General features: G+C 42.7%; 1 long non-coding RNA gene across 2 annotated transcripts in view; it reads right to left on the bottom strand.

Moving 5' to 3' along the window:
* LOC143819714 (uncharacterized) overlaps positions 1 to 21373 on the bottom strand; it is a 28956-nt gene extending 7583 nt beyond the window's left edge. For both annotated transcript variants that reach the window (XR_013225055.1, XR_013225057.1), the window contains exons 1-2: positions 21241 to 21373; positions 18145 to 18240 (exon numbers count right to left, since the gene is read on the bottom strand). This is a non-coding gene — a long non-coding RNA (uncharacterized LOC143819714). The remainder of the gene's footprint in view (positions 1 to 18144; positions 18241 to 21240) is intronic.
* Between the last annotated feature and the right edge of the window lie 914 nt (positions 21374 to 22287).

The raw sequence follows: 22287 nt of genomic DNA, 5'->3' as shown, positions 1-22287 counted from the left end.
CTCTGTCCCTGTATTGGATTTTATATTGTTTAGCAGCATGTTGTTTTTTCATGGAGAGACATTTGTAGAGTTGCTTTGGTCAGCCATAATTTATACTTCTCTGTGTTTAGAAACTCCCAGAGCTTATAATACTTTCGAATCCCAGGTTGCTAGCATCCTTGTATTTGGTTGCAGCTTTTTAAAATGATTTATTTTCCATCAGTCAGCTTTTTTTTTTAACAGTGTCTTTTTTTTTAAGGAAACTATATTATATCGTAATGTTGATCAGATTTTTGACAGCATATTTTATTTAGCACCAAGAACAACATTTTACTTACTACCTTTTCTTCGTATCAAAAGAATGGCAAATGAAAAATATATTTAGACATCAAGTGTGATCTAACGCAGTGGTCCTCAAATATTGCATTAGGACGCACAGATTCGGTGTGAGCGAGATGCATTGGCAACCAAAACATTTTTTTTTCAAAAAGGAGAAAAGGAAAGACAAAAACATAAATGAGAGAGAGAGTATGGTTATAGTTCAAATGTATATGAATCATGTGCTTGATTTAACTCTCATGGCTCTTTCCCTTAAAACAAATTTTTTTTTGTTAAAACAAAATAAAAAGTCCAAGCAATGTTCCATTAAGAATTCAATTAGAATTCATTATCTGCCATGCACAACTACAATTCCCTTGGGGAAAAAATGACTGCTCACGGTATATCTATATAACCATTCAGAGCAAAAATGTAACTGTCAAGGTGAATTACAAATATAGGTAAAACAAATCATAAACCTTTCATAGTAAGACAGAGGAGAAAAAAAGAGATTTTCAACTTAAAGGCCAAACTGGAACTACCCCATGTAATAACTAAGAGGTTTTAGGAAAAATCGCAGCCATGCCTTACCAAAGGCCACAGTTTGCCATTACAGCAGGCAGGACCAGGAAGACGCTGCAGAGGCAAGGTTTGAGTGCACAGCTGCTCTGGCCAGTGCAAGCACAGCCCGACAAAATTGCAGCTGACAGCGTGCTGCAGGGGTGTGTGGCCAAGCTACTTTATAGAAGCGGCCCGCTCGATGCCTACCCTGTTTGCCCTGCAGGGGGCCAGTTGGAAGCTACCCACCCACCCCATCTGTTTTTCAAGCATTATGCCCAGTTAAAATGTTTGCATCTATAGATTGTTTGCCAGGGGTTCTACACAAATAAGTTGTATGTTAATAATGTCACTATATTTTGTCTCAGCAGTTTCGGCTTGGGGAGGATCCTTTTGTGGGGAGGCTGTATCTGCAAACTGCACTCTCCGTCATGGAGGCTTAAAAGCCTGTGCACATGCTGAGCTGCAGTGCCAGCTGCCAACCCTGCTGAGAAGGCAGTCAGACTAGCATTGCGGGGCAACTGGGGGGAAACAAGCAGAGGCCCATGGACGAAGGGTTCCTCCATTTCATGTTTGCCTCCCCTTGGTGGTCCCAGCAAGCAAGTGGAGCAATGCTTGATGGGAGGCCAAGTGCTCAGCTTCTTTGCAGTCTGCTGACCACAAGATACAAAGGTCCTTCCCATGGCTGCACCAATTCTCCTACTTTGGGAGGGTAAAATAAAGCTGTGGCCAATTTTGTGCCAAGAAAAGTCAATTTTGTGTGTGCATCCTCTTTGTGGGCCAAATTTGCTTGCCTGCTAGACAAAGTCTAAAGTTTTAATTTTGACTGGTCTGAGTGCAAATCAAATTGGACTGTGGTCCAATTGTGCAGCCTTGGATCATTTACTTCCTTAGTTCCCACTTCCAATTCAAGGTACAACCCAGTTCCCTCTTCCAATCCAAGGTACTTGACACCCAGGTAACATTTAAAAGTGCCTGGATTACCTCAATCCTGTTTACAAGAACTTTGTGTGTTCTCAGTATTATTATTCCTACACTGCTACTCTAGAGCTGCAATCCTAAGGACAAGTCAGCCCCGTTGAATAACATAGGACATACTTCTGAATTGACCTGCTATTGATGGTTCCTGCACCAATGAACTATCTGACTGAAGTGAGATTTAAAACCAGCAGCTTCCAGGCTCCCTTCAGAGAGCTACTAAGAAACACGACCACAGCCTGGCCTAGTTAGCCCAGGCAAACCCAATCCCATTAGATCTCAGAAGCTAAGCAGGGCCATTTGTGGCTAGTATTTGGATTGGAGACCAGCAATGATTTGGGTGGTAATTCCTCCAAGGAACACGAGGTCATGACATGGAGGCAGGAAACGGCAAACCGACTCTGAATGACCCTGGCTACACTACACATGACTTACAATAAATAAATACATACATACACTAGCACATTAGTAATAGCCTCTGTCCCTTTTCTATGAGTTTGAACACAACAAAGCCCTTTTAAAATAAAAATTACATTTGTGGAATTCCAAAAGCCTTTTTAAAGCATCTTAGTAAAGTGTTTTAAATATATAATTCAGCAAAAACCATTGCATTAGACCTGATTTGTTTAAAAAGTGTTAGTTATTTTTCTTCCATTACTGTATGCTTTATAATGAAAACCATATATTGTTCCAACAATGTCACCATCAAAATGCTTTTTATTACAATACAATTTTATCTCCAGGAGTTCAGGGTGGCAAATGGAGTTCTGTGTCTCTTATTTTCCTCCCTTATAACAGTCCTGGAAAATACATCAGTTGACAGAGAGTGGCTCCAGATCACCCTATCAATTTCATGGCTGAACAGAGATGAACATCCAAGCTCTACCTCCATCTACTATAGCACCTTGGTTTCCTGTGTGCTCAGTCTCAGATATTAAGGTTGGATAATTCAGATAGCATTTGCTTTTTTTAGAAAAAAAAACTATTCCAAGAATCTGGCAAAATCATCTTTAACCGCTCCTTGTGGAGCTGATAAAATAAAGGAGTAAGGGCTCCGTCGGCGGGCCCTGTCTGAGATGAGGAAGAGTGCCGGTAAGCCCCTTCCCACGGACCGACAATCGGAGGGCCCGATTGGGCCCTCCGATTGTCAGTCCAGCGGTAAGGGACCAATTGTGAGCCGCGCATAGCGCGGTTCGCAATTGGTACCTTGCTGCCAGACTGACCAATCAGGAGGCACGAAGCTCTGGGAGGGGCGGCAGCGGCGGGGCTGCAGCACGCCACAGCTGGCAGCGCCGGAGCCAGCGGAGCCGGTGGTGGTGGTGGAGCAGGCGGCGGCAGCGCCAGCGGCAGTGGCGGAGCCGGTGGAGCCAGCGGCGGCAGCAGAGCCGGCAGCGGAGCCCGCTGCCCCTGCCCTGCCCGCACACAGAGCCGCTCGGACTCCAGCCATCCTCGCCTACATTTCCTACAGGTAGGCTGTGCCGCGGGAGAGGGGGGCGGACAAACCGCTAGCGCCCGCTATATTTAGAGTACAGCGGGCTTATTTTCTAGTCACTACATAAAGCTTTTTAAATTTTGGAACATAGACTGACATAGTGATATGGTAAAATATGACAGGCTGTCAGAACAGTAAAAACAAAAACAAAAAAACATATGGATTATCCAATGAAACCAATATCACTACACACTTGTATGATATAAAAGACAGCTCATGACATCAATTTCCATGGCCAACTGGGGGAAACTGCTACTGCAGATATAGCTACTCGGCAGAATTTCACTGATCTGTAACTGGGAAGGTTCTCAGGTACCTAAGCATGTATGGACTGTCCATCGGATAATCTCATACTGCTTCATGTAGTGGTTCGGTGTGTGGACTTCTAGTCTGGCAAGTCAGTTTTGATTCTGCACTCCTCCATATGCAACCAGCTGGGTGACCTTGGGCTTGCAACAGCACTGATAAATCTGTTCTGACTCCTCTGGGTAGAGAAAAGCGGCATATAAGAACCCACTCTTCGTTTTCCTCCTCATCCTCTTCTTGCCATTGTCCTCAGTGCATGCCCTACTGAAGTAGACTAAAAGAGTAGTCCTAAGATTTACTCTGAATTCTACTAAGATCTATTAAATTGGGATTACTCCTAGAAAAGCATCCTTAGGATTGCATTGCCAGTCTGCTCTGACTTAAAAGGCACATTCATTCAGGCTTGGAGTAATTTACAGCTATAAAACATCCACACTTTTTAAAGTAAAATAAACATATTAAAACATAACAAAATATAATACACCCCCCCCTTCTCACCATCTGCACCAATCATGCCCACCAATATTGGCGGTGACATAATCAATATGTCTCCATAAGAAGAAGGAGGAGGGAAACATGTTAAGTAGAAGAAAGCTCACCTGATATTTAGACTGCCATGGCTTCAGCCAAAGGTCTGGAGAACAGCAATATTTTACAGGCCCTGTGGAACTTTGACAGCTCTGTCAGGGCTTGGATCTCAGCTGACAGTTCATTCCACCGGGCTGGAATGGCCAAGCCAGGTTTATGATTATATCTTTATAAACTGCCCAGAACTGCAAAGAATGAGTGGTATAAAAATCCAAATAAATAAATGACTCAAGTCCAAGTTGAATAGACACTGCAGTGCTGCAAGGTCCAATTAACTAAATGCCACAGTAAAGGTAAAGGTAAAGGTATCCCCTGTGCAAGCACCGAGTCATGTCTGACCCTTGGGGTGACGCCCTCCAGCGTTTTCATGGCAGACTCAATACGGGGTGGTTTGCCAGTGCCTTCCCCAGTCATTACCGTTTAACCCCCAGCAAGCTGGGTACTCATTTTACCAACCTCGGAAGGATGGAAGGCTGAGTCAACCTTGAGCCGGCTGCTGGGATCGAACTCCCAGCCTCATGGGCAAAGCTGTCAGACGGCTGCCTTACCACTCTGCGCCACAAGAGGCTCATTCAAATGCCACAGTAAGAGCCCACAAAATTTGAACCTGGTAGCATCTTTAAGACCAACAAAGATTTATTAAAGGCATGAGCTTTCATCTGCATGCACACTTCCCCTCTTCTTCAGAACAGTCTCACACAGGTTCACTCAGAGTCCTACTCAGGCCTATTCAATGGGGCTTGGTCTCCATAAATTATTCTAGGGGTTGCATTGCAAATGACATTAATTGCTGTAACAGACCAAATGAACTCCTTCCCATGTGTGAAACCCCTGGAAATGCTTCAATTTTTCTTAAATAATTTGCAGTAACCCATTGTTGTTTTAATAAATGCTTATACATGAGTGCAATTTTTAATGTTTTATGTTTTGATTTATGGCTGCTTGCAAATCAAAGGGAATCATATTTTTTTCCATTAAGTTTAACTGCTTGTCATATCAAGAGTCATGACTTTCCCATTTGATTCAAAAAAATATTTTCAGAAAGCTAAATATCCTGGAATTGATCTGCAGCCCTAGCCATGGAATTAATTTGTTTCAGGCAAAGGGGAAGAAAACATTACCCAAAAGACTGCATATATTTATGAAACAGTCATAAGACTATGACTTTAACAGCTTTGATTTTATTAGTAAACTCAACTCCATAAAAGGTTTAATCTTGATGGTGTAAGAAATGTACACAATACTCCCAGCATGATGGTACCAATGAATTCATCTTTAATTCCTAGAATTATTATTGGAGCATTGTGGCTCAATATCACAGAATTTGCTATACTTGCAAAAAAAACTGGATTTAGAAAAGAAGATATACTGGAAATTTATTACTGGAGCCTTCCAGCACATTTTGAAGGGGTTAAAGTCAGTCATGCAGGGCTAAGGTCTAAGCAGGGAAGTTAGGCTTAAGCCTTTAACATGTGCACACATAGACACAGATATACCAGCTGTTCCTAGCCTTCAAAGAAGAAAGGCGCCCATATTTTTCTCTGTCTCTGAAATGTCTTCATTGTACCAGAGATTGATGTACTGATCTGATTGCCCTTTCCTTCCCCCTTCCCATGGCCCAGACAGACCACTGTCTTGGGAAGGGTTGTGCATGACTTTTGTACCCTAGCAGCCACCCAACCACACATTTCCAAGCAGGAGTTGGGGCAAGTTTTACACCTCCGTGCAGAATAGGTCAGGGTTTCCTTTAGGTTTGCAGGACCCTCTATCATGGTTTGCGAGCTTAAATGGACTTCGGGGAATGGTAGAGGACAGGAAGGCCTGGAGGATCATTGTCCATGGGATCATGATGGGTTGGACACGACTTCGCAACTAACAACAACAACAACTATCATGGTTGTGGCTGGACCTATTGTCTGCATTTTGTGCACAGGTTGTTGTTGTTATGTGCGAAGTCGTGTCCGACCCATCGCGACCCCATGGACAATGATCCTCCAGGCCTTCCTGTCCTCTACCATTCCCCGGAGTCCATTTAAGTTTGCACCTACTGCTTCAGTGACTCCATCCAGCCACCTCATTCTCTGTCGTCCCCTTCTTCTTTTGCCCTCGATCGCTCCCAGCATTAGGCTCTTCTCCAGGGAGTCCTTCCTTCTCATGAGGTGGCCAAAATATTTGAGTTTCATCTTCAGGATCTGGCCTTCTAAAGAGCAGTCAGGGCTGATCTCCTCTAGGACTGACCGGTTTGTTCGCCTTGCAGTCCAAGGGACTCGCAAGAGTCTTCTCCAGCACCAGAGTTCAAAAGCCTCAATTCTTTGACGCTCGGCCTTCCTTATGGTCCAACTTTCGCAGCCATACATTGCAACTGGGAAGACCATAGCCTTGACTAAACGCACTTTTGTTGGCAGGGTGATGTCTCTGCTTTTTAGGATGCTGTCTAGATTTGCCATAGCTTTCCTCCCCAGGAGCAAGCGTCTTTTAATTTCTTTGCTGCAATCCCCATCTGCAGTGATCTTGGAGCCCAGGAAAATAAAATCTGTCACTATCTCCATTTCTTCCCCTTCTATTTGCCAGGAATTGAGAGGGCCGGATGCCATGATCTTTGTTTTCTTGATGTTGAGTTTCAAGCCAACTTTTGCACTCTCCTCCCTCACCCGCATCAACAGGCTCTTTAGTTCCTCTTCACTTTCTGCCATTAGAGTGGTATCATCTGCATATCTGAGGTTGTTGATATTTCTCCCTGCAATCTTGATCCCAATTTGTGACTCCTCTAATCCCGCATTTCTCATGATGTGCTCTGCATAAAAGTTAAATAGGCAAGGCGACAGTATACAGCCTTGCCGAACTCCTTTCTCAATTTTGAACCAGTCAGTGATTCCATGTTCAGTTCTCACTGTTGCTTCTTGACCTGCATATAAATTTCTCAAGAGACAAATAAGATGCTCTGGTATTCCCATCTCTTTAAGAACTTGCCACAATTTGTTGTGCTCCACACAATCAAAGGCTTTAGCATAGTCAATGAAGCAGAAGTAGACGTTCTTCTGGTACTCCCTAGCTTTCTCCATGATCCAGCGTATGTTGGCAATTTGATCTCTAGTTCCTCTGCCTCTTCGAAATCCTGCCTGTACTTCTGGAAGTTCTCGGTCCACATATTGCTGGAGCCTAGCTTGTAGGATTTTGAGCATAACTTTGCTAGCATGAGAAATTAGTGCAATGGTGCGGTAGTTTGAACATTCTTTGACATTGCCCTTCTTTGGGATTGGTATGTAAACTGACCTTTTCCAATCATGTGGCCATTGTTGAGTTTTCCAAATTTGCTGGCATATTGAGTGTAGCACTTTAACTGCATCGTCCTTTAAGATTTTGAATAGTTCAACTGGAATGCTGTCACTACCACTAGCTTTATTGTTGCTCAGACTTCCTAAGGCCCATTTGACTTCACATTCCAGGATGTCTGGCTCCAGGTCAGTAACTACCTCATTGTGGTCATCAGGGATGTTAAGCTCGCTCTTGTATAGTTCTTCTGTATAATTTTGCCACCTTTGTTTAATCTCTTCTGCTTCTGTGAGGTCCCTACCATTTTGGTCCTTTATCATACCCATCTTTGCATGAAACGTTCTCTTCATATCTCCAATTTTCTTGAAAAGATCTCTGGTCCTCCCGATTCTATTGTTTTCTTCTATTTGTTTGCACTGTTCATTTAAGAAGGCATTCTTATCTCTTCTAGCTTTTCTCTGGAATTCTGCATTCAATTGGGTGTATCTTTCTCTTTCTCCCTTGCCTTTCACTTCCCTTCTCTCCTTAGCTATTTGTAAAGCTTCCTCAGACAGCCATTTTGATTTCTTGCATTTCTTTTTCTTTGGGATGGTTTTAGTTGCTACCTCTTGTACAATGTTGCGAACCTCCGTCCATAGTTCTTCAGGCACTCTGTCTATCAGATCTAATTCCTTAAATCTATTTGTCACCTCCACTGTGTATTCGTCGGGGATATGATTTAGTTCATACCTGAGTGGCCTAGTGCTTTTCCCTACTTTCTTCAATTTAAGCCTAAATTTTGCAACAAGAAGCTCATGATCTGAACCACAATCAGCTCCTGGTCTTGTTTTTATTGACTGGATAGAACTTTTCCATCTTTGGCTGCAGAGCACATAGTCAATCTGATTTCTGTGTTGACCGTCTGGTGATGTCCATGTGTAGAGTCGTCTCTTGGGTTGCTGGAAAAGAGTGTTTGCTATGACCATTGTATTCTCTTGACAAAATTCTACCAGCCTGTGTCCTGCTTCATTTTGTACTCCAAGGCCAAACTTGCCTGTTATCCCGGTTATCTTTTGGCTTCCTACTTTAGCATTCCAATCCCCCATGATGATAAGCACATCATTTTTGGGCGTTGCTTCTAGAAGGTGTTGTAGGGCTTCATAGAACTGATCAACTTCATCCTCTTCAGCAGCAGTGGTTGGGGCGTAGACCTGGATCACTGTGATGTTGAATGGTTTGCCTTGGATTCGAACTGAGATCATTCTGTCATTTTGGGGATTGTATCCCAAGACTGCTTTTCCTACTCTCTTATTGATTATGAAGGCTACTCCATTTCTTCTGCGAGATTCTTGTCCACAGTAGTATACCTGATGGTCATCTGAATTAAATTCACCCATTCCTGTCCATTTTAGTTCACTGATTCCTAAAATGTCGATGTTCAGTCTTCTCATTTCTTGTTTAACCACATCCAGCTTGCCTTGATTCATGGATCTGACGTTCCAGGTTCCTATGGAATAAAAATCTTTACAGCATCGGACTGTCTTTTCGCCACCAGTTACTTCCACAACTGAGCGTCCTTTCGGCTTTGGCCCAGCCGCTTCATTCATTCTGGCGCTACTCGTACTAGCCGTCTGCTCATCCCCAGTAGCATATTGGACACCTTCCGACCTGAGGGGCTCATCTTCCAGCGTCATATCGTTATGCCTATTGGAACTGTCCATAGAGTTTTCATGGCAAAGATACTGGAGTGGTTTGCCATTTCCTTCTCCAGTGGATCACCTTTTGTCAGAGCTCTCAGCTATGACCTGTCCGTCTTGGGTGGCCCTGCACGGTATAGCTCATAGCTTCACTGAACTACGCAAGCCCCCTTGCCACAACAAGGCAGCGATCCTTGAAGGGGGTGTGCACAGGTACAGCCCCTCAAAACTAGATATAGTGACAGATTAGACAACAAATATTATTCTCTTTTCAAGCAGATTTGAATCCTAGCCTTCCTTATTTTACTCTGGTTTCTCTTCAGATTGCATAAATCTTCCACCTTATTTTACTATGTGTATCTGGCTAACTAAATCAAAATATACCTTTATTGGCATTATCGGCCAAGCAGGGATGTGTAGAAGTAAGTGTTAAAAAAAAAGAAAATGCTAAAATTATTCAAGCTAAAACTCAAATTTACCATAAATCAAAAAAAGATTGCATAGAGAAATCTGGCAATGGCTTCAGTTACCTGGGGATTTTGGTCGCTCAAAAATGTTGAAGCAGTGTTGTGGGATTACGGTTGTCTGCTTCTCTCATTAGAGACTTTACAAGGTGGTCTCTGAGGAGGGTCTGCTGCTCACAGTAGAGCAGAACGTATTCTACAGTCTCTGAATATTTTAATGTGCAGGAGCAGATCGTCTTGGCAAAGGGGACTTTTAAATACTGGCCCTTAGTTACAGCAGTTGGTAGTGAATTTAAATGTGCCAGCATAAAACTTTGTTTCAGAGAAAGTGTTAATAGACAGAAGCATTGTGGAATCATCCCAGCCACTGGGTATATATGAAAGAAGATGGGGAGCATATTTTGCATGCTCTACATACTAAAGATTGATAGTCTATATCTGAGATTCTTTGTCTGATAATAATGTAGGCTTCTAGGGAGAAATCGATAGTATTTGCTTTATTGATAATCATCTTTGCTGAAGGGAAGAGAAAATTGTCATTTAGCATGAAATAAGTTAAATACCTGGTAGAGCTCTGAAATTTAATTGCAGTCAAAATTTAAAGATTTGAAGCCAGGCTTAGGGGGCGAGTGATACTTGAGGCAGATTGTGGAATAGGTGACACATTTGGGTAACCCAAGCAGGCATTGTGGAAAGGAAGATTGTACCCTTTTCACATCAGAGATAATGTTTGGGCCATAGACAGGCAGACCCTAGACTGTAGTAATTTTGATTTAAAAACTCTTGATGCTGCAGTAAGGTATTAGCTATGCAGGAAGGTATTGGATGATATCTGGATAATTGATGTGCAGACTACCACAAGTATTGTTACACAGTTTTAATTGCACTGAAACCAGGGCTTTTTCTGCACATACACTTTTCTCCAAAATATGACTACATTCTACCTGATACCATTTTATTTCAGTTTTTGTCCTCTGCACAGTTTCCATTCCTCCAATTGTTCCAGAGTATGAATTCTGCATTACAGTGAGCTCCATTGGATTTCTTTGATAGTGGGCTGTACCCTCCCTTTTTGCATAAAGCTCTGTATGGTGTGATTTCCTGGCTGTCATGTTCATTTATAGGGCATTTCTGCATCCATTAAATGTAGTGAAATGCATACCTTATGTAGACGTTATATTCCAGCCCCTCCATATGACATTGCCAACATCCAGCATCTGGGCAGTAACTGGATGGCTACATACTCCATTTTAAAGTGCTAGTTGGGGAATTGCATAAAGTGGATTCATCAATTTATTTAGTGCTAGCTACTGGAGAGCAATGAGCAGGCAACCAGTATGGAGGAAAGTATGGAGGCTCAAATGCACAAAAGGTGTCTGCCTCATCCCACCCTTGCACCCACCTCCCTCTAACTTGTTCCTGGGGATGGGAATGTCTTTTTTAATGTTTAAGATCCTGGCACAACGAATAGGGGGACAAGCATACAGGCAATGTCAGAAATAATTTTTTTCTCCCAAAGTTGTAACACAAAGCATGCCTCCATAAAGTCCCCCCCCCCAAAAAAAATCAGGAACGAAATTATTTTTTTTAAGTATCAAAAGACTTGTGATTCCATAAGGGGCGGTGTTCAAAAAGTGCTATGCATCTATGATTACATGTATAGGCATTTAAATGGAGAAGTATGAATTTAAAAATAAAATAGCGGGCATTGCGGGACCTTTAAAGCATGGAGAAAGGGGATTGGTTGCCTGGAATGATTGACAGGCAGGTGAGAGTCGTGTATAATGTGCATTGATCTCTTCCATCATTTCCAGCAGCCTATGTGGATGGTGAAAAATGTGAAAAGGTGGCAGACAAAAGCGACACAGCAAAAAAGGTGAGGAAGGGCTTGGAGGTGTGGTAATATTTAGCGCAACACCATTCAGCTGGCATAACGTTATTTTTAGTGATGTGCGGAAATGCCCATAGTTTATGGCAATGCTGTGGAAGTTTCCGTTGTGTTTACTCTTTGTTAGCCAAAACCTTACCCCTCCCATATACTGTAATTCATCTTCAGTCTAATGCTTTAATTTCAATGTAACTGAAGAAGTGCCCATGCACACAAAAATTTGAATCAAACTTTGATGGTCTTAAAAGAGCCACTGGACTCCAACTTTGCTCTGTTGCTTCCTTTCCACTTCATCACTGATGCTTTCTGGCACCAATCTCTCACCAAGTTTGGATCTCACATATCTGCTTTAAAAGTCTTCAAAGAATTAACAGGTCACAATTCCAAAGACTCTTCTTTCTAGGAGGGCAAAAGAAGAAGACAGCATTATGCTGGGTGCTTTTATGCTTCTCGCTTTCCTAAAGTCTTCATAATGCTGTATGCCAGGCCCAGTTTAAGGATTTGCACCAGAGACAGAGGGCCCTAGCAGACCACAACTGACACTATTATGTGTGCTGCACAAGTAACTGCAGGGCACCCTTCCCAGGGATAGTTCGAACTCTGGAAGCAACTGGCACCTTCCCTTTGATGAAAACATTTACTAGTGTTATCCTGAACTCTAAATTTCCTTAGCATAAAAAAGAAAACAACCTAATTTTTTTTTAATTGAGTACTCTCAGGCACTGTCATCTTCTTTGATGGCTATAGTTCCATTTCCAGAGCATTAATGTCTCTCCCAGGCATCCTTTTACCCTAAGACCTGAGATTACAGCTCGGTCGGAACAGTTTTATCAGTGCCATGGCGAGGCCAAGGTCACCCAGCTGGTTGTCTGTGGGGAGCACAGAATCATACCCGGCTCTCCAGATTAGAAGTCCACACTCCTAACCACCACACCAAGGGCCATTCCGCACCCGATTAAAGAAGTGGAGTCTTACCTTTTGCGAATGCCATATTTTTGGCGTTTTGCACAACATCATAAACCTCCAGTGTTACATCCGCAAACTGGCTGCTACATCCTCCATTTTAAAGTGCTTGCAGGGGAATCCACAAAACTGGCCACCCCTGCCATGTAGCGCTACCCTGTTTCCCAGAAAATAAGTCCTACTCCGAAAGTAAGACTTTTTCAATTGGTCCTTAGAGCCAGGATTGGCCTTCGGGGTGTTCTTGTAGGGGCGTTCCCAGTCATACAGGGTGCCGGCCAGCCAACATTCAAATCTGCAGCACACGTGTATGCTGTGCTGCTGTGCCGCTCATCTCCCGATCAGCAGCAAAGCACACTGCAGAGCCCTGCCCCTGCTCGCTCAGCCTCTGTCAGCTCCTCTGTCAGCTCTGCATACAATCCCCTGGCTTAAAAGAGCAAGAAAAGTGATTGGCTGCCTGTCTTCATTAACAAGGGGAAGAGAGGAGTGTGTATAGCACGTTCCCCTTTTCTGCCATTTCAAGCAGTGTGCAAAATACAAGGATGCACAAAACGGCAGGAGAAGAGCCAGCAGGTAAGGAATTCTGGGAGGCACAGGGTTTTTTTTTTAGCATTATGCAATTGCACTGGCATAAGGCTTTTTTTTCCTGTGCGGAATGGCCTCAAGTTTATTGTCATCATAACTCCAAGTAACATAACAGCAGTAACGTAAGTCATATTGTTCCATTAGTTTGTATGATATCTACATGTCACGTCCTCTCATATCAAAACAAATATTATATATATATATATCTTTAACACTGTATTTGCCTCTTATTGTTTTATGCCAATAAAGGTTTATTATTACATATCTTTAACATCTTGGACAAGCTATGCCAAGAGAGAGCAAAAGCAAATATGTGCTAGGGAATGAAAGTATCTGCTTGAGGGAAATGCATCTGGGAGAAAGGGTTTTAGTTCTAATGAATCCTTTTCTTACACAGAACATGTGAGAAATAAAGCTCTCTTGTAGGATTCTGATGTTGGTCTCCCATTCCCCAATCAGCAGGGGCCAGAACTGACAGATCACTTAGCTTCTTATGGAGACAGAATGCTTCTTGACTGGCAACACTAAAAGAAAGCCCTCTGGCTGAATACAGAAGACAGGATCCAACAGGAGGCCAACACAGACCATTCCTTCTGGTCTTTCTGTGATGCAAAACTTCAAAGGTGACAAGAAGAAAAAAAGGAAAATAAAAGGCTGAATTCAGAGCTTATAACCCCAGGAGAAAGGACCCAGAGTTAAATTCAGGCTTTGATCCAGGTTTCTTTCTCAACCTAAAACAATAGATTCAAATGAGTAGCCGTCTTGGTCGGAAGTAACACAATACTGAAGTAGCTACTGGACTCTGATTTTATTAACCTAAAACCATGTAACGTTTCAGCCTGACAAAGCCCAAGATTTAAACACTGCCCATTTGTAATTATTGACAATGTTTGCAAAAGGAAACTCCCAATCCCCTGAAAAGAATTTCAACTATAAGATGAAATCAGGGCAACGTCATTAACATATAAATAAGTTTTTACTAATATCTCCCCTGTAATAGAGAGTCTATTTTTTTCATTACTACATGTCTCTTTACATAGATCAAGATTAGGAAGATCCCCAGTGGCACAAAAAAAAAAGCATTAGATTTTTTTTTTAAACCCTGAATTGTCATTTAAAATGATGAAAGGAAAATTTGCTGTTTTATAGAAACCATTAGGAAGGAATAATTGCCAGAGTCACTTGACTGGAAGACAGTCTATGACCCATTATGCATGGCAGCAGCCACACCAGGCTGCTGCCAGGCATTGCATTAGGGCAGCATGCATGGGGGAGGGAATCCCCCAGCATACACAGACTGCCCCAGCGTAGCGCGCATGCATGCAAAATGCCAGGGCTGGAAAGCCTGGTATGCCGCCTGGAGGTAGCAGTGGGGGGAAATGGGGGCATGGGGCCTCCACTGCACAATGGTGGGGACCAGCATGCCCCTCTACCACCAAGGTGGGGGTGGGGGGACTCCGCAGAGCTGACAAGGGCATGAGGTGTCCCTGCAGGGACACCGTAGATCAGGGGAAGAGACAGGCCCAAAGGCTGATTATGCACGGCGCTGGAACAATCTAGCCTCCGCTGGTGCCCAAGGCACCGTGCAGGGACAGGGATAGGATGGTGGCAGCATCGTGCACATTTGGGGATGTCCTGTTGCCACCACCCCAGATTACCTGCCCCATGCGTAATCAGTCTATGAAACACATTTCAGGTCTTACTGAAAATGTTCACACAGACCTTAGGATTTTCAGTTTTCTATATTTATTTTACTTTTGTTTTAAATGTGATGTCAGTGAGGCATTCCCTGTATGGACTCAGGTTCCCATTGCAAATATTCTGCAACCTGTGCAATCTAGCTACATGCATGCTATTCACACTGCAGATATCTGTCACCCTGCAGATACCGTATTGGCATACAAACATCATGCAAGTAGCAACCCAATTTAATATTCCACAAAATTCTACAGGTGAGATTTTTTGGCCTTGTCAGCATAACAGTTAAATTTGGAAGAACATCCGATAGGCTTCTTCAGAACTTATCAGTGGTTCCTAGAAAATTACTTTGCATTTTTTTATTTTGACAAATCCAGATTCTGGCTCTGACTTCCAGCCCCTGCACAGCATAGCTGTACCACTTAAAGACTGTGTATAAGTATAAAAATGGAGCAGGTTCACTTTTCACTCTTTTCTGCCTTACTAAATGTCTTATTTGATTAAAACCAGTTACAGAGATATTTGCAAGCTGCAGAATCAAAACTAATGGGGAAAGGTGATGAGAGGAAGGGAACCATGCTCTAGCTATCATAACATCACACAATGTTGTCTTTGCTAGTCCCTCCCTGGTTTACCAATTCATAGTTCTGCAGCATAGTCACCATTATTCACCAATAAAGTACATATTCTGCATAGAAAAGAATCTTAAATGCTTAGCAGCTCCAGAAAATGTTCTCCATCTATTAGTGTAGGGCAAAATTTCTGATTCAGCCCCCCCCCCCAAAAAAAAACCCCCTGCTAATAACAAGACAGTTCTAAGCTATAATGACCAGGCAGTTTCACTCATAAAAGGACTACTTTTCCCCCAATGAGTCTGCCCATCATATAAAATGTTCTTCATCATCATCTGTCCTTGACATGAGTGGTTTTTTGTGGGGCTCCATGACTCTAAAACTCCTTCTCAACAGCTGTTTACTAAGCCATGAGCCTGTTTAACTTTAGACACCGGATGAAACCTTTTCCCTTAGTTGAGATTTTGTCAAGGTTGTCCATTATCTAATTCTTCCATCAACAGCTCAGCTTGTAAGAAGATGTGTGTGTTGTTTTTAATAGACTTTGCTGTCATGGCCATCATTGCACAGCGGCAAAACTCTAAAAAATGCTTTTTGTTTTGAATGGAGAGAAAATAAATAATGATCATTTGAGGTGTTCCACTCACAAAACAAGGGACAATGCAAGCAAGGTAAATTTCAACATTTTCATCAAGTTCTTCTAATCTCAGCAGAAACAGATTCCATGTCATGTTACTACCATGGTCAAGTATATAGAGTTTGATGGTGATGATTGTAGAGAAGTTCATGAAATGAGCTGATCCTGGACACTGCTGCCTCTCAAGAATATCTTGCACTAGACCTAGAGGTGCTAGCCTCTATTTGGGACATGGGGATCTCCCAGAATTATAGCTAATCTCCAGACTACAGACATCAGTTCCACTGGAGAAAATGGACACTTTAGAGAGTGGACTCTAAGGCAGTGGTCCCCAACCCCCGGTCCAGGGACCAGTCCCGGTCCGCAGATCAGTCGGTACTGGTCCGCAGCTCCTCCTCGTCCTCCTCCCCAGCTGCTGCCTCGGGGGGCTGCCCTGCCACTCTGCCCCTGGCTCATCTTTGGTGCTCTCCAGCAGCTGCCATGGCTGGGGCTCCCCCTTGACGTGGCACTGCGCAGCTGCTGCTGGCAGCACCCCCTAGTGGGTGGCGGGAAGTCAAGGGCACCAGCAGGAAAGCAAGTGGAGCAGGGGCACAGGTGGCGGCGACATCCCTCGGCAAAAGACTACCCCCCCCCGGGCCTCAGTAAAATTGTCAAGCGTTCAGCGGTCCCCAGTGATAAAAAGGTTGGGCACCACTGCTCTAAGGCATTGTACCCTGTTCTCTCTAGGTCCCATTTCCAAATCTCCAGGAGTTTCCAAGTCTGCTGCCAGCAACTCAACTCTCCACCCCCCCCCCCCCATCCCTCACCAGTGGCTAGGGTGGACCTGGGAAATTTAGCTCAGATGAGCTCCTCAGAATCATCCCTGTAGTGAATTGATCAACTTGTTATTACTACCACAGAGAGAAGCTACTACTCACTGGCTGTTCTTAGGATTTTTCACATGGTAATAATAACATGTATATTCAGTTTTAGATATGAACTAGTAAGAAAAACTTTTAAAGGGGTGTAATTCAGTTTTCTTGGCTGCCTTTTCTCTCTGAGTACAATTCAAAAGCTGTCAGTTTCTTGACTGTAGATTTTGCTTTCTGCTGTTAAAGGTGTGCCCCTTAATAAAAATTTTAAAAAGAGCAGAACATATACCAAAAAAATGTCATAAGAAATCTTTTGGAATTATGCATTCCAACTGGGAAATTGAAATATATTCTTTAGCGGCTGCCTCTCTTTCGTGGCATAAAAAAGAGAGAGACTATCAATATTCTGTAGGGGAGACTGAGTGAACATTTCTACCATGAAACCCTAAATAGTTGCAGTAGAATATATTTCAATATGAGCTATTCAATATTCTTTCAAGTGAAGAAACACAATGAAAAGAAACGCAGATCTCTTTTTTCTCTGATTCCTGGCTGGAGGCAAGTGATGTTAGTGGAGAACTTTTTAACATTTGTGGGTGAGCAAACTGCATTTTAACCCAAATTATCACTGGTCAACAACAACATATCTCCATGGTCAACAAGAATAATGGACATTTTTGGCACAGTAGGATTAGAAAAGGAAGTAACTGCTCTGCAAACAGAGCAGTTTAACTCTAAAAACAAAGTTGTACTTTGAAACTTAGTGAGTAAAAGAGCTTCTGAGAACACTGTCAGGGATCTGCATCATACACATTTTCACTTTCATGTGTGAAGATGTTTTCCCTAACAGTTAGGCCTGTAAACTCACTCAGACCCACAAAACAAATTTCTAGTTTAGAAACACCCTTGTTGCTTAATCACTTTTTTTCTTAAGAAACTTCTCCAACTTAAGACAAGCTCTACTCCTTACAGTGAGACTCAGCAATGATAATATTCTTGTCAAATAAGTAGAAACCTGCTTGTCTAAAGGAACCAGACTGATGGAAGACGAGAAGTGCCTTTAAATCTCTTGTGCATCTGCTGCAAGTAATGCACGGCTTGGAGGCTGCATCTGTTGATTGCTAACTTATGAATTTTTGAAAGCTCCACAGAGACTTCCATTAAACCAAACATATCTTCTATGTTTTAAGCATTCATGGTGAGCTGAGCAGACCCAGTGTTGTATTAAAGTTTGGGACTGTCTCTGTGGACTCTGTTTGATTACTGCTAAATCCCAGCTTGCCTAGACTTGTCCCTCGTACTGCATGAGTAATATCATTACCTTGAGAGGATGCTGAGCTTATGGTTTGTTCCCCTTTCCCCAGGTGGCAGGAAATTCTCTCTTCACACAAGGTTGATTCATTCTGAGGACAAAACTCTAGAGAGACAATGTGTTACTTTAAAAAAAAAGTTTTTTGTTTGTTTGTTTTTCAAACCTAGTTTGAGGCCAGTTCTCCAGACATGGCACTATTTGGTGTCCGTAGTATCAGTTTCATTGGTCAGCAGAAGCAAGTGGTCACCACAACCCAGTGTGTGAGGAATGATATGGACATTTTTTGCACTCATTCTATTTTGGCAGCTTCACTGGTTCCTCCTGAGTATATTGGGGATGAATGAAACTCCCACCTCTGGCTCTGTGTCATCATTGCAACTCTGATTGTTTGCAGGAAGGAATCCTGTTCCTCCAGCCACCTTCACCTCTATTTAGAATGCATTGAGGTGGATCCCCCACTAATTCTCTCTAAGTAGAATATTTCATATTTGTTTGGCTAAATTAAGAAGTGCTGTTTTTTATACCCCACCTTTCACTACCTGAAGGTGTGTCAAAGTGGTTTACAATCACCTTCCCTTCCTCTCCCCACAACAGACACGTTGCGAGGTAAGTGGGGCTAAGAGAACTCTGACATAACTTCTTTGTGAGAACAGCTCTAACTGCTGTCTCTAACCATTAAAAATAGCATCCTGCTTGTTACACTGCATCAACATTGTAACATGATAAGCTATTTCTTAAAAAAATCACATCCAACATATTTGGGGGAAATGGGGAGGTGATCAGTATATCTGAGGGAAGGCACAGAATAGCGGAATAAAGGGACACAGCAAAAAGAAAGATGCAGGCAGGTACCGTTTTGTGGGGAAACATTTTTGAAAAGGGGAAGGGAACCAAGCATGATGGGAAGCTGCCTCCTTCTGAATCAGATATGACAAACATCAGCATGGGAAACAAGGGGAAGAAAGCCCAAATGTGGAAAACCCAGTGTTGACTCATAGCAATATACAGATGACACCCAGCTCTTCCTCCTGATGGATGGCCACCCTGATTCACCCCCAGAAGCCTTAGCCAGATGTCTGGAAGGAATGATGAGGTGGCTCAAGTAGAGCCATCTGAAGGCCAACACTTCAAAGATGGAGGTCCAATAGCTAGGCAGAAAAGATCCAAGTGAAGAAACATATTTGCCCATCCTGGATGGGGTATAACTATCTGTCGTTCACTCCACCAGGAACCTGGGCATGATCCTGGATGCCTTCCTCTCTATGGAGGTGCAGATCACAGGAGTAGCGTGGCTGATGTTTTACTACCTGTGCTAAGCCAAACTACTAGCACCCTACTTGGCACCAGGTCACAGCCACAGTGATCTATGCAACGGTTACCTGTAGGCTAGATTTCTGCAACTCACTCTACATAGGCATACCCTTATCCCTGATCTGGAAGGTACAATAGGTCCAGAAAGCATCAGCCAGGGTTCTCATGGGAATACTATGGAGGATCGACATCCAGCCCATGTTCCAACAACTGCACTGGCTACTAGTTGGATCCCAGATCAAACTTAAGGTCTTGGTAATCACCATCAAGGCCATACACGGTCTGATCCCAGTTTTAACTGAGTGACTCCTTACCTGCCTATGCCTCTCAAAGAGTACTATGCTCAGCCAACATCAACTGGCTGATGATCTCTGGCCACAAGGAATCATGCTTGGTCTCAACCAGGGCAAGATCATTCTCTTTCCTGGCCTCAACCTGGTAGAATGAACTTCATGAAGAGATCTGGGCCCTGTAGAAGCCAACACAGGGCCTGAAAAATAGAGCTCTTCCACCGGGTATTTGATTGAGGCCAATCAAAACCAGTAACATCCACTGGGCCCTCAGAACCCCTCTTCCCATACAGATATGCCCATTAAATCCATCAAGGGAAAATCCTGTATTGATCGATCTATGGGCTTACAATTACAGTTGATATGTTAACATTCAATCATTAGTACTGTTGGTTGTTACTGTTGGTTATCTTTGTTACTACTGTTACTGCTCCTATTACCACTACTATTGTATTATTGAATTTATATTGTACCTGTTCATGTTTTCTGTCAGCCATCCTGACTTGCGAGGGTAGTATAAATATAATCAAGCAATAAACCAATGGAAATCCAAAACGAGGCTAAAAGAATGTATGTCTCAAATGTGGAAATGGTCTTTGTCTGACTCCCGATTGCTACTCTTGGGCAAATTCCCCTTTCTTCTTGGAAGTGCCACATTCACATTCTCTGTATCTATCTCTTTCTCTTTCATACAGCTAGGCATGTAGTTAAGAATCTATCTACTCTTTTCTGTTAAGGATATTCATTCCTCAATAAACCTTGATCTACTCTTCAATCAGATTGTGTACCATTGCTGTGTCAACCACTTTGCCAATGTCCCAGATCTGTTTTGTGTGCAGGAGGTCCCTTGTTCAGTCCTTGGAATCTCAAGTCCAAGGGATCAGGGAGTAAGTGACATGAAAGATCTTGCCCCCCCCCCCAGAAAAAAGGGTCAAAATAAGGAAAATGTGCTCAAGCCTCTGTAGGGTAAAACATATTTTAAAATGAAATATTAATATTTATTAAAATTAAAAAAACAAGGCTTAAAATATAGCCTCATTAAAATTCAAGTGTACATTCATAGTAATGGCATCACAGACATGATGGGCATCACTGTCTTTATCAATGGTCAGGCATAAAAAAATAAAGCAGCATATATAAAATGAAGGAACAGAAATGTTAAATATATAGTTGGCTTCTTTACATACAGTGATATAGTATGTTAACTATGTAAGACGCTCAGGACCTTAATTGATTCAATGGACCAGAGGGCCAGATAAAAAAATGTTGAGGCCTCTTATTATGTTTCTAAAGCAGGCCCTGGTCCAGAGGAGCACTTCCAATGTCCAGTGAGTGTCCTATAGGAGCCAGCCTTTCTCCAAAATAGTTGTTTACAAGAAAAAACCTGACAGACCGGCAGCCTTTAAGCAGACAGGTCCCATGATTAACTAGCACAATGCAAATTAGAGCCAATCACAAATTACTTCTCTACCCTCATAAGAAATGAAATGGTTATAGATTTTACCTCATTAGCACCACAAACCGATAGTTCCTCTGAAATGAAGATGGCAAAGATCACATTGCTGTCCTGGAGCCTACTGCAAAAATCCTCAGGAGTTAATTTTTCACTTTGCAACTGGTGCAGTTATGTAGAATGCTGCTTCCTGCAGCCAAGCTAGTTATAGCCAAGTTAAACAGCCAGGCTTCTCATGTGTCCACTGGGCAAGAGGTACTTTTCACTCTCTTCAAAAAAATAACTGGCCTACAGCTAGTGCTACAGAAACCTATTTTATAGCAGATGGAGAAAAATGGAAATTAAGATTAAGGAGGGCAAAAATAAAGCGCTCAGTCCGGGAGACTAAAATGCTCACTCTGAGTGAGGAGAGGCTATTACAAATGCCAGTCAAACCTGTTGTTTGAGAAACTGAAGAATAATCAGGGGGACAGATTTACAGCTTGTTATTACCAAGAGGCACCTGGAGCCTGATTAATGATGTGAAAGCTCAGCTCAGTATATATATATTTTCTGGGGTCCAAAAGTTCTTAGAGAACTCTGGCAGCTTTTGTAAACAAACTCCCTCTTGGTCAACTACATTGCATTCCTTCACCAGGCTTTCTCCCCCCTGAATGTTGATGATACCTAACCACAGAAATAACTAACTACTGATTCTGATACTCTAGAGGGAGAAACTCAACAAGCTGAGTAGCACAGAATAATTGTACTTACCAATGTACTTTCCATTTTGGAGTCTCAGAATTCCTCAAGGGCTGCTGTTTGCTGGAACAAACACTCTGGCTCTCATTAAAAACGAGAATTTAATGTAGCTGCTTTACAAATGCTTAAATGTTTCCTCTAATACAGCTTAATGCATAGTTTGGTGTTAGAAGTTATAATTAATTTGTTATCTGAGTCCTCTCTCATCTGTAGAATGTGCCCTGCTAATGGTGAAAAAACAAATTTCACCTAGGGGTGAACTGTGACTCGAAGATATACATGTTTGAGCCACTTTGCTGTATTCCAGGGCTTGCTATGGGAGCCAGCCAAGCTACATGGGGTTACTTTTGGGGGGGG

Source organism: Paroedura picta, chromosome 10, assembly GCF_049243985.1.
Source record: "Paroedura picta isolate Pp20150507F chromosome 10, Ppicta_v3.0, whole genome shotgun sequence".
Lineage (NCBI taxonomy): Eukaryota > Metazoa > Chordata > Lepidosauria > Squamata > Gekkonidae > Paroedura > Paroedura picta.
The sequence above is the reverse complement of the archived record's forward strand: the minus strand, read 5'-3'. Positions and strand labels throughout refer to the sequence as shown.